We start from the raw sequence: 13,776 nt of genomic DNA on the forward strand, positions 1-13,776 counted from the left end.
GAATGACCTTGGGCAAGTCATTTGAGTGTCTGAAACTCAATTTTCCTATTTGTCAAAGGAGGATCTATGTTGCAGTAATCAATTGAGATAATGGGCATGACATTGCTATGTGGACTAAAAGATGTTAGGGAAATAAGAGGGCTAGTATATGAGAGAGAGAGAGACCTTTCTGAGACTCTCAACTATTTCACATATATATATGGTCACTTACTCTGCTGATTCTGACAACACACAGGTCGGAAAAAAAAAGAAAAAGAAAGACACAAAAGTTTTATTGAAGGAACTGGAAATACTGGAAGAGAATCAGAATATAATTATACCATAGGCAGAGAAATATTAAAAATTCCTTCATAATAACCCACAGTAGTGTTTATTGAGAACGTGGTATGGGAAAATCACTATATGTAGTGTTCTGTAGAGTTGCCCTGGAGTGCATTCATTTGGGAGCTCTGATCCTAAAAAGCTTAAAGGGTGATTAAAACAAACAGTAATCAAACAAAATAAGTAATTAAATAAAACAGTAATCAAACAGTAATCAAACAAAAATAAGAAAAATAAAATACAAGTAGTAGAAAACAGTAAATACAGTAGAGAATATGTAATTAATTACACTTTGAAGGAATAATAGCAAAAATTTATTGAGCACATACTATAGGCCATGTTTGCATTGATCTATATTATCTTACTGGTATTTCTTACACTTCTAGGGAAACCTTTTTAGGATCAACCAATAGCATGTATTTAGGACATCTTTTTCTTTTTTTTGTGTAGGTCCCTTAAGGATGACCCTTTTCTTTGTCATCTAATAGTAGTCCAGATACTAAGTACATGACCAATACATAGATATTGAATTGGAACATTAGAGACTTTGCTAAATGGAAATTTTGCATACAAAAGGGGAAGAAGACAGATTAAAAGCATCAGAGAAGGTCATAGTATAGAAGCAAGAAAACATACAAAAGTCCCTGTCTATGTAAGGAAATAATGTAATTTTGGAGGTGGATGAATGCATAGTTTTTTTTTTTAAGATTTTATTTATTTATTCATGAGAGACACAGAGAGAGAGGTAGAGACATAGGCAGAGGGAGAAATAGGCTCCTGGCAGGGAACCTAAAGCGGGACTTGATCCCCAATCTCAGGGTCACGTCCTGAGCCAAAGGCAGATGCTTAACCTCTGAGCCACCCACACATCCCTGAAAGCACAGGTTTTACATCATATCTACACTTTTGTTCAAAAATGTCTAAAGAAGGCATAGAAACTCTAGACATGATGATTACTAAGGACTCCACAGTTGTAGAGTAAGATTAGAAGCACCTGATGGAAGGACTCTTACTTGGAGGTTTGAAATAATAATATTCACGTGGAAATCCAGACCAAACTTAAATAAAAAGCTGTATAGCCCAAGTAAATAGTTCCAAAGAGTTAGTTATATGGTAGGTTTTTTTTGAAAAAAATTTAGGGATCCCTGGGTGGCACAGCGGTTTGGCGCCTGCCTTTGGCCCAGGGCGCGATCCCGGAGACCCGGGATCGAGTCCCACGTCGGGCTCCTGGTGCATGGAGCCTGCTTCTCCCTCCCTCTGCCTGTGTCTCTGCCTCTCTCTCTCTCTCTCTGTAACTATCATAAATAAATAAAAATTAAAAAAATTTATTTATGATAGTCACACACACACAGAGGCAGAGACACAGGCAGAGGGAGAAGCAGGCTCCATGCACCAGGAGCCCGACGTGGGACTCGATCCCGGGTCTCCGGGATCGCGCCCTGGGCCAAAGGCAGGCGCCAAACCGCTGTGCCACCCAGGGATCCCTGGTAGATTCTTATCAGTAATAGATACAAGTCAAGATGTGTTTCACATCCGTTACTATATATAGTCCTCCTTTATTCAAGTCTTCAGTTACCCATGGTCCACCACAGTTCGGAAGCAGATTATCCTCCTCCTGACATTGTGCCAGAAAGTCGATAGTAGTCTAAGGTGGATTCATAATGCCTATATTATTCACCTCATTCTGTCTCATCACGCAGTCATTTTATCATCTTACATCATCAAAGAAGGGTGAGTATAGTACACTAAGATATTTTGAGAGAGAGATACCATATTCACATAACTTTCATTATAATTCTATTTTTTTAGTTACTGTTGTTAATGCCATATTGTGCCCACTTTATAAATCAAACTTTATCATGAATACGTATGTATAAGAAAAAGTATATATAGGGCTTGGTACTATCCTTAGTTTCAGGCAGCCACTGGGGTCTTGGAACATATCCCCTGTGGATGAGTTGGGGGAGACTACTGTGTTTTAAAGTATTCTCCTGTATAGTCCTCGGTAATGTTAAAAACTTGAGGATTTAAATCACTGTATTTTCATCTTATATCCTCATTGGGAAAGAGACTGTTTAAATGCAAACTGGTATCAGCAGCATTTCCCTAAAATTTTAAAGGGGAAAAATGAGGATTTAGGAAATAACATCCTTGTAGCAACTAAAGACTAAATTAGTCATAGTAAATAAATTAATTCATAATAGTAAATTTCAAGTGGGAGTGATTTTTAAAAAGTAAGAAACAACATTGAGTGAACTCCAATGTGTTATATAGTATATTGAGCACATTACATATATTATCTCATTTAATCTTCACACTAACTGTAATGTACATACTATTCCACTCTCTGCTATCCAGATGAAACTGAAGCTTGGATTAAGTCATTTATCCAAGATAATAGATATTTTTAGTGACCAAATTGACATTCGAACGAGGGTATAATATAATGCAAAAGTCTGTTTTATCTACTACAATTTACTGCTGAAACTCTACAAAAGCAGTTTTGTTAAAATGGATATGGCAGCTTCACATTGACTTCAAAAAAGATGCCATAGTTTTCTCATTCCAAGCTGTTTTTTTATACCATCCCTTCCCACAGACTATACGCAATGAGTACTCAAATTATCAAACATAGCCCCCAACTCTCCTCTGTGTGTAAGGTGTCAATCAGAGTCAGCTTATAGCTAGTGTTTTTTTTATTGGAATAGTGTCTTTTTTTGGGGGGGGGAGTGTAGTAAGAAATTTCAGATGATCAAAATGTTGCCTATTTATTGGACCAATCAAGAACAGAGACTTTTATGGGAGGCATAATAGGAAGATTTCTCAAAAGGACATTTCTGAAGTTAAAAGTCCAGTGCTTACTTTTGCAACTCAAAATTACTTAGGAGCTTTCTGTATCACAGGTATTCAACTAGCTTAAAATCTCACTTTGGTGAGTAAGGTATTAAAAACCTGCTGGATTATTCTGGAAAGGTTTATATTAATAAAAGGTGGCTAGATTCTTCATATCAATCATATGGTTACCTTAAGATGTGATGAGTTGATGTTGAGGCTCAAAAATAAATCCCCTTTGAAGTCATCATATTTCTTTTTTATGTAGTTTTTATTTTTTTGATAAATAATACATGCCCATTGCTTAAAAAGTCAAAGAAAGAAAAACAGCAGTCTAGCTCCCCACCCCATTTCCACCGTCAAGTACCATTCCCTAGGCTAATAGATTTTAACTCTTTTAGATGTTTCCTTTGATATTTATCTTGCTATTTCTAAAAAGCATGCTAATACTTACATTTAAAAATTTTTATTTTTCCATATTATATTTTGATTTCTTAGCTTGGGATATGAGGAATTCTCTTAAGCATCATCTGAAGTGCTGTATTTGCCTAACTCTATTTCCTGTATCTCCATTTTGTTTTGATTTCATGGAATACATTCCTCAGTAGCTTCTTGAGAAAGCCTGTGTGTTTGATTTTTAAAAAATCTTTCATGTCTGAAAATTATTTATTCTGCCTCTTGCTTGTTTGATGCTTTAACTAGATATAATTTTTTTAGGTTGGAAATGATTTTCCTTTTGAATTTTAAAAATATCTCTCCAATAACATCTACCTTTCAGTGTTCCTGTTGAGAAAACTGATGTTATTCTCTTTTTTAAGTTATTTTTTAAAATATTTTATTTATTTATTCATGATAGACACACACAGAGAGAAAGAGAGGCAGAGACACAGGCAGAGGGAGAAGCAAGCTTCATGCAGGGAGTCTGATGTGGGACTCAATTCCCGGACTCCAGGATCACACCCTGGGCTGAAGGCAGGTGCTAAATCGCTAAGCCACCCAGGGATCCCCTTAAGTTTTTATTTAAATTCCAGTTAGTTAACATATAGTGTAATATTAGTTTCAGGTGTACAATATAGTGATTCAACACCTCGTGCTCATCACAAGTACATTCGCTAATCCTCATCACCTATTTCACCCATTCCTCCTCCTCTCTGATAATCATCATTTTGTTCTCTGTAGTTAAGAGGAGAAAACTGATGTTATTCTTGTTTCACATATTTTGTATGCCACCTTTGTTTTTCTGTTTTATTTTTTCCTCTAGGGAAACTTTTAGGATCTTCCCGTTGCTCCAGTTGTCTAAAATTCACAATAATGTGCTTTTTATAAGCCTTCTTTTACTAATTTGGTTCTCACCTTCATTATGGAAGCTCATATTCTTCAGTTATGGAAAGTTACATTTTATGATTGTATTGATAATTTCTTCTCTTTAGATTACTTTTCAATCATTTCTGCAAATTCTGTTATGCAGAAGTAGGACCTCCTACTGTTTTCTTATCTTTCCTGTTGCTTCCAAAGTCTGACATTTTACTTTTTTCTGTGCAGTTTCATTGAATTTTTCTTCCAAACACTTTATTGATTTATTGTTCAGTGCATGGCGATGCTGCTGTTGCTGCTGCTGGCATCCTGTTTTGCTCTCTGTACTAACTCTGTTTCCTCTAAACTCCCAAACTTGTTTGTTTGTTTTGGTCTATTTTTCATTTTAGAAGTTTTCATTGTAGGTTTTTTTTCATATTTAGGAATGAGGCACTAAAAAGTTGATTGCAATCTTTGCATGTGCATTATCTTTTCTGGGTCACCCAGTCAGCTCAGGTGGAAATCCATCCACTAATTCTTTTCCTGGGATTTTAATTTTGGTTGCCAGTGCTCTAGAACTTGAGGGAGAAAGGGCTGAGAGTATTCCAACACTCAGGATGTAGACTCCCAGATAACATCCTAGTTTTAGTTGTGGCATCTGCATTTCTTAGCTGTGCCAATAATCTACAACTTCAGAATTCCTTTGTTTCAATATTGTCCATTTTATGTCAGAATTAGGAATGGATCTAGAGGTCTAAGTGTTCTTTACACAGAATATAAAACACTCCTCTTGTATTTTTTTTTGAAACATGCATCCATCTAGACCTTCAGAATTACCTGGTGATTATAGTTTCTGATTCTACCCTAGGTTCTGAACACAAAAATTGACTGTTTTACTGCTATTCTCTATCCTGTTTCTGTGTTCCTTTAATGCATTTAGCTTTCAATCTTCTAAGTTTTATTATGTCTTTAACTACTCCCCCATGTTATTTGCATTTCTCTATTGTTTTCCCTCTTCTACTTTCTTCAGTCTTATGATTTTTTATCTAATGTGCATTATTTTAATAGACTCAATCTGCCATGCTTAATCAGAAGTTACCAACATCTTTATGTCCTCCTTTTGTGAAGAAGTACTGTCCTTTAGTTTGTTTCTTAGAAGAATAAATGTGAATCTTAGAAAAAGTTTAAAAACGTTAAAATTACTTCACTTCCAGTAGACTTTTGATGTTCCTTATGTTTTATCTAAACTAAATGGACCTATATCCCTCCAGTGTCATCATTGGATACATTTTCTTTCCACATTTTCCAGCAACAAGACTGCCAGAGAAGGTATTGCTGGCTCATCTGATGTGAGTCTAGAACATGTAAGAAGCAGGTGCATGTAGTACAGAATATGTTTTGTTTTTAACATATTTCACAGTTATAGAGTAATATTAAAAAGACTCTCAACTGAAGGATTTCAGATACAAGACTCAGTTTGAGTTCTCACTATGATAATTTATATCTTAGCTAGGCCAGAGAAACTTATGAGTTATCATACATTGCTATTTATTCTAAACACTGCTCTGCATGAGGAATTTCAAAGCTCTCCTCTAGAAAGAGTGGAGCACACAGCTGGCCATGAAGGCTCCTGTCTATGTCACATTAGAAATCCTTTTCCTGTAAGACATTTACACTATACTTCAGCAAAAACTATCTGGACACAATCCTATTAGAAGCCTGTGTACAAAACAACTGGAAAGGGAACAACAAATGCATTTGGCATTCCTGTTGAGAAGATTGCACATTCCAAATCTAAATCTTATGGCAAGATATACTTTCCTCTCACCAGTAGCAGAGAGATTCTATTATACAGCAGCTTGAAAGATAGGGAAATCACAGGATATTAATAAAACACATACTGTTTAGCATAAGCAGGGAAGAAATGCAGAGGGATTTTTCAGAACAGGATACTTCATGCGTGAAGCCATTCTCTTAGGTATAGAAAGAAGAATGTTTCCGGGGAATGTCAAAAGATACAAGTGGTAGTTACCAACATTGAAATTAGGAATATATGTTTTATACTAAGAATATTCTATGTTAAGTATATTAAGTATTCTATACATATGCCTGTTGATTAGCACAAGTTAATGAGAATGTGTCGGGAAAGCTAATCAATTACCGAAAAGCTTTTTTTTTTTTTAATTTGGTGAAAAAATACTTCTATTTGTTAATGAACAAATAAAATAAAAATATTGAACTATTTTTGCCCTGGCCCCATCCCTGCATGTAAACACATTTGACCTAAAATAAGGAGACAGATGAACAGATGAATTCCTTTATAAAAATCAACTGTAAGCCAGAGAAAGCTTGGGTTAGAATAAATACTGGCATCTGCAGAGAGAATGAACTGCAGGGCAATGTTTAATATATCTTGACTTTTCTTATTTAACATTATTGAGATTGGGCAGTGTGCTGGCTGCTGTGCAGAATGTGAGCAAAACATGCTTTCTTTCTTTCTTTAAGATTGTAGTGAGAAAAACATTTCCTGGCTAGTTAAAGAGAAATCAATGTGAATATCATTTGTATGCATTTACTTGCTGAATTTGAGAAGCCCAGATTTATAAAATCAAATGAAGTTAACAAGTAGATAAGCATCCACTGTGTTCTTACTGTGGTGGTGGGATACAACAAAATAAAACAGTCTTACCAAGGAAACAGTATTAGTTAATATGAAACAATAAGAGACCAATGTATTAAAGAAAATAGAGTGAAAGGGAATATAAGGGAAGGGGGAAGAAATGTGTGGGAAATATCAGAAAGGGAGACAGAACGTAAAGACTGCTAACTCTGGGAAACGAACTAGGGGTGGTAGAAGGGGAGGAGGGCGGGGGGTGGGAGTGAATGGGTGACGGGCACTGGGGGTTATTCTGTATGTTAGTAAATTGAACACCAATAAAAAATAAATTAAAAAAAAAGAAAATAGAAGATGGTATATAACAAGTGCTAGATGGTAGAGGAACTAAATAATAATGCAAATATTAAAGGAGGTAAAAAAAGGGAGAGGTAACTGTGAGTTGAGTATTCAAAAGAGGAGCCACGGTAGGTATGAAAACAGATTGGATTTCTAGTATGCAGCTATCAAAAATACTTTTAAATTCCAGGATAAAGAACATGAAAATATACCCAAGATATATTAAGTTAAAAAAGTGAAGATTTAAAAGAGTATATAAAGAAGATGTGGTTTATGTATACAATGGAATATTACTCAGCCATTAGAAACGACAAATACCCACCATTTGCTTTGACGTGGATGGAACTGGAGGGTATTATGCTCAGTGAAATAAGTCAATCAGAGAAGGACAAACATTACATGGTCTCATTCATTTGGGGAATATAAAAAATAGTGAAAGGGAATAAAGGGGAAAGGAGAAAAAATAAGTGGGAAATACCAGAAAGGGAGACAGAACATGAAAGACTCCTAACTCTGGGAAACGAACTAGGGGTGGTGGAAGGGGAGGTGGGCGGAGGGTGGGGTGACTGGGTGGCAGGCACTGAGGTGGGCACTTGACGGGATGAGCACTGGGTGTTATTCTGTATGCTGACAAACCGCCCACCATCGCTTGTTCCTTTCTCAAAGTTAGGAGTCTCTCATGTTCTGTCTCCCTTTCTGATATTTCCCACTCATTTTCACTCCTTTCCTCTTTATTCCCTTTCACTATTTTTTATATTCCCCAAATGAATGAGACAATATAATGTTTGTCCTTCTCCGATTGACTTATTTCACTCAGCATCGTACCCTTCAGTTCCATCCACGTCGAAGCAAATGGTGGGTATTTGTCATTTTTTATGGCTGAGTAATATTCCATTGTATACATCTGCTACATCTTCTTTATCCATTCATCTTTCGATGGACACCAAGGATCTTTCCACGGTTTGGCCATTGTGGACATTGCTGCTATAAACATCGGGGTGCAGGTGTCCTGGCGTTTCACTCCATCTGTATCTTTGGGGTAAATCCCCAGCAGTGCAATTGCTGGGTCATGGGGCAGATCTATTTTTAACTCTTTGAGGAACCCCCACACAGTTTTCCAGAGTGGCTGCACCAGTTCACATCCCCACCAACAGTGCAGGAGGGTTTCCCTTTCTCCACATCCTCTCCAACATTTGTTGTTTCCTGCCTTGTTAATTTTCCCCATTCTCACTGGTGTGAGGGGGTATCTCATTGTGGTTTTGATTTGTATTTCCCTGATGGCCAGTGATACGGAGCATTTTCTCATGTGCTTGTTGGTCATGTCTATGCCTCCCTCTGTGAGATTTCTGTTCATGTATTTTACCCATTTCATGATTGGATTGTTTGTGTCTTTGCTGTTGAGTTTAATGAGTTCTTTATAGATCTTGGATACTAGCCCTTTATCTGATACGTCATTTGCAAATTTCTTCTCCCATTCTGTAGGTTGTCTTTTAGTTCTGTTGACTGTTTCTTTTGCTGTGCAGAAGCTTCTTATCTTGATGAAGTCCCAATAGTTCATTTTTGCTTTTGTTTCTCTTGCCTTCATGGATGTATCTTGCAAGAAGTTACTGTGGCCAAGTTCAAAAAGGGTATTGCCTGTGTGTTCTCCTCTAGGATTTTGATGGAATCTTGTCTCACATTTAAATCTTTCATCCACTTTGAGTTTATCTTTGTGTATGGTGTCAGAGAATTGTCCAGTTTCATTCTTCTGTATGTGGATGTCCAATTTTCCCAGCACCATTTATTGAAGAAACTGTCTTTTTTCCAGCGGATAGTCTTTCCTCCTTTGTCGAATATTAGTTGACCATAAAGTTGAGGGTCCACTTCTGGATTCTCCATTCTGTTCCATTGATTTATGTGTCTGTTTTTGTGCCAGTACCACACTGTCTTGATGACCACAGCTTTGTAGTACAACCTGAAATCTGGAATTGTGATGCCCTCAGCTATGGTTTTCCTTTTTAATATTCTCCTGGCTATTCGGGGTCCTTTTCTGCTTCCACACAAATCTTAAGATGATTTGTTCCAACTCTCTGAACAAACTCCGTGGTAATTTTTTTGATACTTCCTCACTTTATTAAGGTTAACAGGATACTTATACATCTAAACATTTACTGTAGGTATTCAGTGACATTTAAATTCTGAATTACCTTCCCATAATTAAGTTTCTTTAGGCACATTGGTTTGTATTTTATAGAAAACACTTATCTTTAGGTCACAAACAGGAAAGAGTATAATTTGCAAATGTTACAAAGATGATACCAAATCTCAGCTAACCTCTTTCCCAAATTGCAACCACTGTTAGTATTTAATGAAAACAGAGCCCCCAAATAATTGCTTAAACATTATCACTGTATGATTGTGGTGACTAAGAAATCCCTGAAAGAGCAGTAAGCCATGATTACTGGAAAGCTCAGAACACTAGCAAGGCTTAATTGCAAAGTGTTTAACAGAAGGCCACAAATTGTGTTTTCTTAAGAGGAGCTAGGAACTATGGATGTCATTTAGTAATGCATTGGAATGGCATTGCCTAGTGCGAGTGTTGCACAAAAACTCCAGGTCACCTCTTTATCATTATTTTGGATAAGCTTCCACAATCATAGCATGGCCCTGCCCACCAGCTGCACAGGCAGCCACTAAGCCATACTGGCCTCCCTCCTTCCGTAATCTGTTGGCACCTGCCATAACCAACCGGCAGCCAGTAGCTCCAAATGGGTGTCCCAGGGACAGCGATCCACCCCAGTTGTTAAACTTCTCCAGAGGAGGTGACCCAACCTTGGTTTTTCTACCCATGTAGTTTTGTGCAAACCAGTCAGAATCCATGGCTTTAAAATTAGCCAAAATCTGACCTGAGAATGCTTCATGAAATTCAAAAGCATCAATATCATTCAGTGTTAATCCTGCTTTTTCCAGAACTTTTGGAGTGGCATATGTTGGTCCAAGTAAAAGTTGATCTTTTGGATCTTGAGACACATATACAAAATCCCTCAAATACACCTTGAGCTTATAACCCATGGCCAGAGCTTTTTCCTCTGCCATAATCAGCATTGCAGATGCACCATCGGTCAGGAAAGAAGAATTTGCAGTTGTCACCGTGCCATAGGGCTTGATGAATGCAGGTTTTAGTTTGGCCATTTGCTCCAGAGAAGAAGGACGAATGTCATTATCTTTGGTAACTGTATCTTTTCCTGGTACTTTGAAGGGTACAATATCAGACAGGAGTCCTTCATCCTGTGCCTTCTTGGCAAGGCTGTGCGAGCGCAGTGCATACTCATCCTGGTCCGCTCGAGAAACAGCAAAAGCAGCGGCTAGCCGGTCTGCAGAGTGGCCCATGGTCTCACTGGTGGAGAACTCAGCCACGGCAGGGAGCTCAGGTGACAGGAAATTCAATCTGAATTTTGAGAGTAAAGATAGTCGTTGACCCAGAGTCTTGGCCTTATTGAGATCAAGCATCATTTTCCTAATTTTCCTTGAATGACGAATAGGGACATCAGACATTAACTCTACACCACCTGCCACAACCACATCACACTGCCCAGAAGCGATCAAGCCAACACCTGTGATCATGGCTTGGTTGGCAGAGATGCAGGCCATGGTGACAGTGTGAGCAGGAGTCTTATCAGAGAAGCCAGCTCCAAGGGCAGCCTCTCTAGCCACATTGCTAGTTTTCACTTCCTGTATAACTGTGCCAAAGATGATATAATCAACAACATCCTTTGAGACATTGGTCCGGTGCAACAAACCCGAAAATGCTGCTCTAGCCAAATCATGTGGCATCAGGTCCTTATATGAAGTGCCTGACTGCAAAAACGGAATGCGAACACCATCCACTACCACAATATTCCTTATGTTGGGTTTGGCTAAGGTTTTCTTTGATTTGGTCTGTGCAGCTGGGGCAGCTCGTAGCTGGGAGGAACAGCTCAGAGGTCTTACAGAAAATCGGAGGGCCCATTTTGATGCATTAGGAAGATTTTTAAATGTGTAAGTCAAGATGGAAGTCATTCTGAAATCTCAGCTCCGTCCTCTCGAGCTCGCCGCGGGCACGGAAGGTTCGGACTCCTCCATGGTATTTTGATAGGGATTGCATTAAACGTGTAAATTGCCCTGGATAGCATCGACATTTTCCCAAGGATAATTCTTCCATTCCATGAGCATGGAATATTTTTCCATCTCTTTGTGTCTTCCTCAATTTCTTTCAGAAGTGTTCTGTAGCTTTTAGGGTATAGATGCTTTACCTCTTTGGTTAGGTTTATTCCTAGGTATCTTATGCTTTTGGGTGCAATTATAAATGGGATTGACTCCTTAATTTCTCTTTCTTCAGTCTCATTGTTAGTGTATAGAAATGCCACTGGGGCACCTGGGTGGCTCAGTCAGTTAAAAAGCTATTTTAAAAATCTCTAGCACAGTTGCCTTGAAAACAGCATAGCAGTTCCTCATGAAATTAAATATAGGGTTTCCATATGTTCTAGGTTATTATCTGAGATAATTGAAAAGTGTATATACACAAAAACTTGTACAACAATTTTTCTAAAGATTTATTTATGTATTTAATTTAGAGAGAGAGAGAGCACACATTCATGAGTGGGTGGAGGGGCCAAGTGAAAATGAGAGGGAGAGGGAGAGAGAATCTTGGGCAGGCTCCATGCTCAGTGTGAAGCCCAATGTGGTGCTTGATCCTACAACCCTGGGATCATGACCCAACTCAAGCCAAGTCAGAGAGTCAACTGAGTCACTCGGGTACCTCTGTACAGTAATGTTTTAATAACAGCGTAACGTTACAAAGGCAAAAAGCAGTAATAATCCAAATGTTCATCAACTGATGAATTGATTTTAAAATAATGGTATATTCATACAATGAAGTAGTATTCACCAATCAAGACTGATGAAATACTAAGATTTGTTACAACATGTATTAACCTTTAAATCATTATGCTAAGTGAAAGAAATACACATAAAAGGCCTCATATTGTACAATTGTATTTATACAAACTATCCTGAAGGGACAAATCTATCTACAGTTTTTCAGGGACTGGGGACTGGAGGAAAGAGGTGCTGACTATTAATAAGCAAGGGTTTATATTTGGGGTGATGGAAATATTCTTGTATTAGATAGGGATGATGGTTACATAACTTTCTGAATATAGTAAAAAGCACTGAATTATATACTTTAAAAGGGTAAATTTTATAATAAATGTGTTAGATACAAATAAAATATTTATTTATTTTTTATTAAGTAAACTCTACACCCAACATGCTGCTCAAATTTACAACCCCTTGATCAAGAATTGCATGCTCTACTGACTGAGCCAGCCAGGTGCCCCAATGAATAGAATATTTTATTTTTATAACCTAGACAAAGCATCATATTCTATAATGAAATATTAAAAACATTCCCTTTAAGATCAGGAATTAAGATAGCATGTGTTCTATCATTACATCAACATAACATACTGTTGGGGGTCCTTGCCAATACATTTGGGAAATATATTTAAAAAACATATAAAATTAAAAGAGAAGAAACAGACTCTTGTTATTGCTTGACATTATTGTTTTCTATACAGAAAATGTAAAGATTCAAAAGAATAAGCAGAAAAGAATATTAAAATGTAAAGAAAAATTTCCAACAAGTAATGCTGGAACAACTGGATATCTATGAGTAAAAGGAGGGAGGGAAGGAAGGAAGGAAGAAAGGAAGGAAGGAAGGAAGGAAGGAAGGAAGGAAGGAAGGAAGGAAGGAAAGAAGGAAAGAAAGAAGAAAGAAAGAAAGAAAGAAAGAAAGAAAGAAAGAAAAAAGAAAGAAGAAAGAAAGAAAGAAAAAAGAAAAAGAAAGAAAGAAGAAAGAAAGAAAGAAAAAAGAAAGAAAGAAAGAAAAAAGAAAGAAAGAAAGAAAAAAGAAAGAAAGAAAAGAAGGAAACTAAGGACAAAACTCATACCTGAAAAATTAACTGAAAATAAATCATAATTGTAAAATATAAAACTGTAATACTTTGGAAATAATGTAGGAGAAAATATAAAGGACCATGAGTTTGTCAATGGATTTTTGAATACCATAACCAAAGTATGATCTATGAAGGAAAAATGATAGTTTGGATTCATTAAAATTAACAACTTCTCTGCTAAATATAATATCAGGAGAATTAAAAGACAAGCAACAGACAAGAAGAAAAATTTGCAAAAAACACATACAATAAAAAACTGTTATCCAAAATATACAAAGAACTGCATTCAACAACAGAAAAACTAAAAAAACAATTTGAAAATTGGCCAAAGACCTTAATAGACATCTCACCAAAGAAGATATACAAAACATATGAAAAGATGCTCCATGCCATAAATTTTCA

General features: G+C 36.9%; 1 pseudogene; it reads right to left on the minus strand.

Moving 5' to 3' along the window:
- Positions 1–9,488: 9,488 nt before the first annotated feature.
- Positions 9,489–11,490, minus strand: LOC140628621 (trifunctional enzyme subunit beta, mitochondrial pseudogene; annotated as a pseudogene).
- Between the last annotated feature and the right edge of the window lie 2,286 nt (positions 11,491–13,776).

The sequence above is a fragment of the Canis lupus genome, chromosome X (genome assembly GCF_048164855.1).
Source record: "Canis lupus baileyi chromosome X, mCanLup2.hap1, whole genome shotgun sequence".
Lineage (NCBI taxonomy): Eukaryota > Metazoa > Chordata > Mammalia > Carnivora > Canidae > Canis > Canis lupus.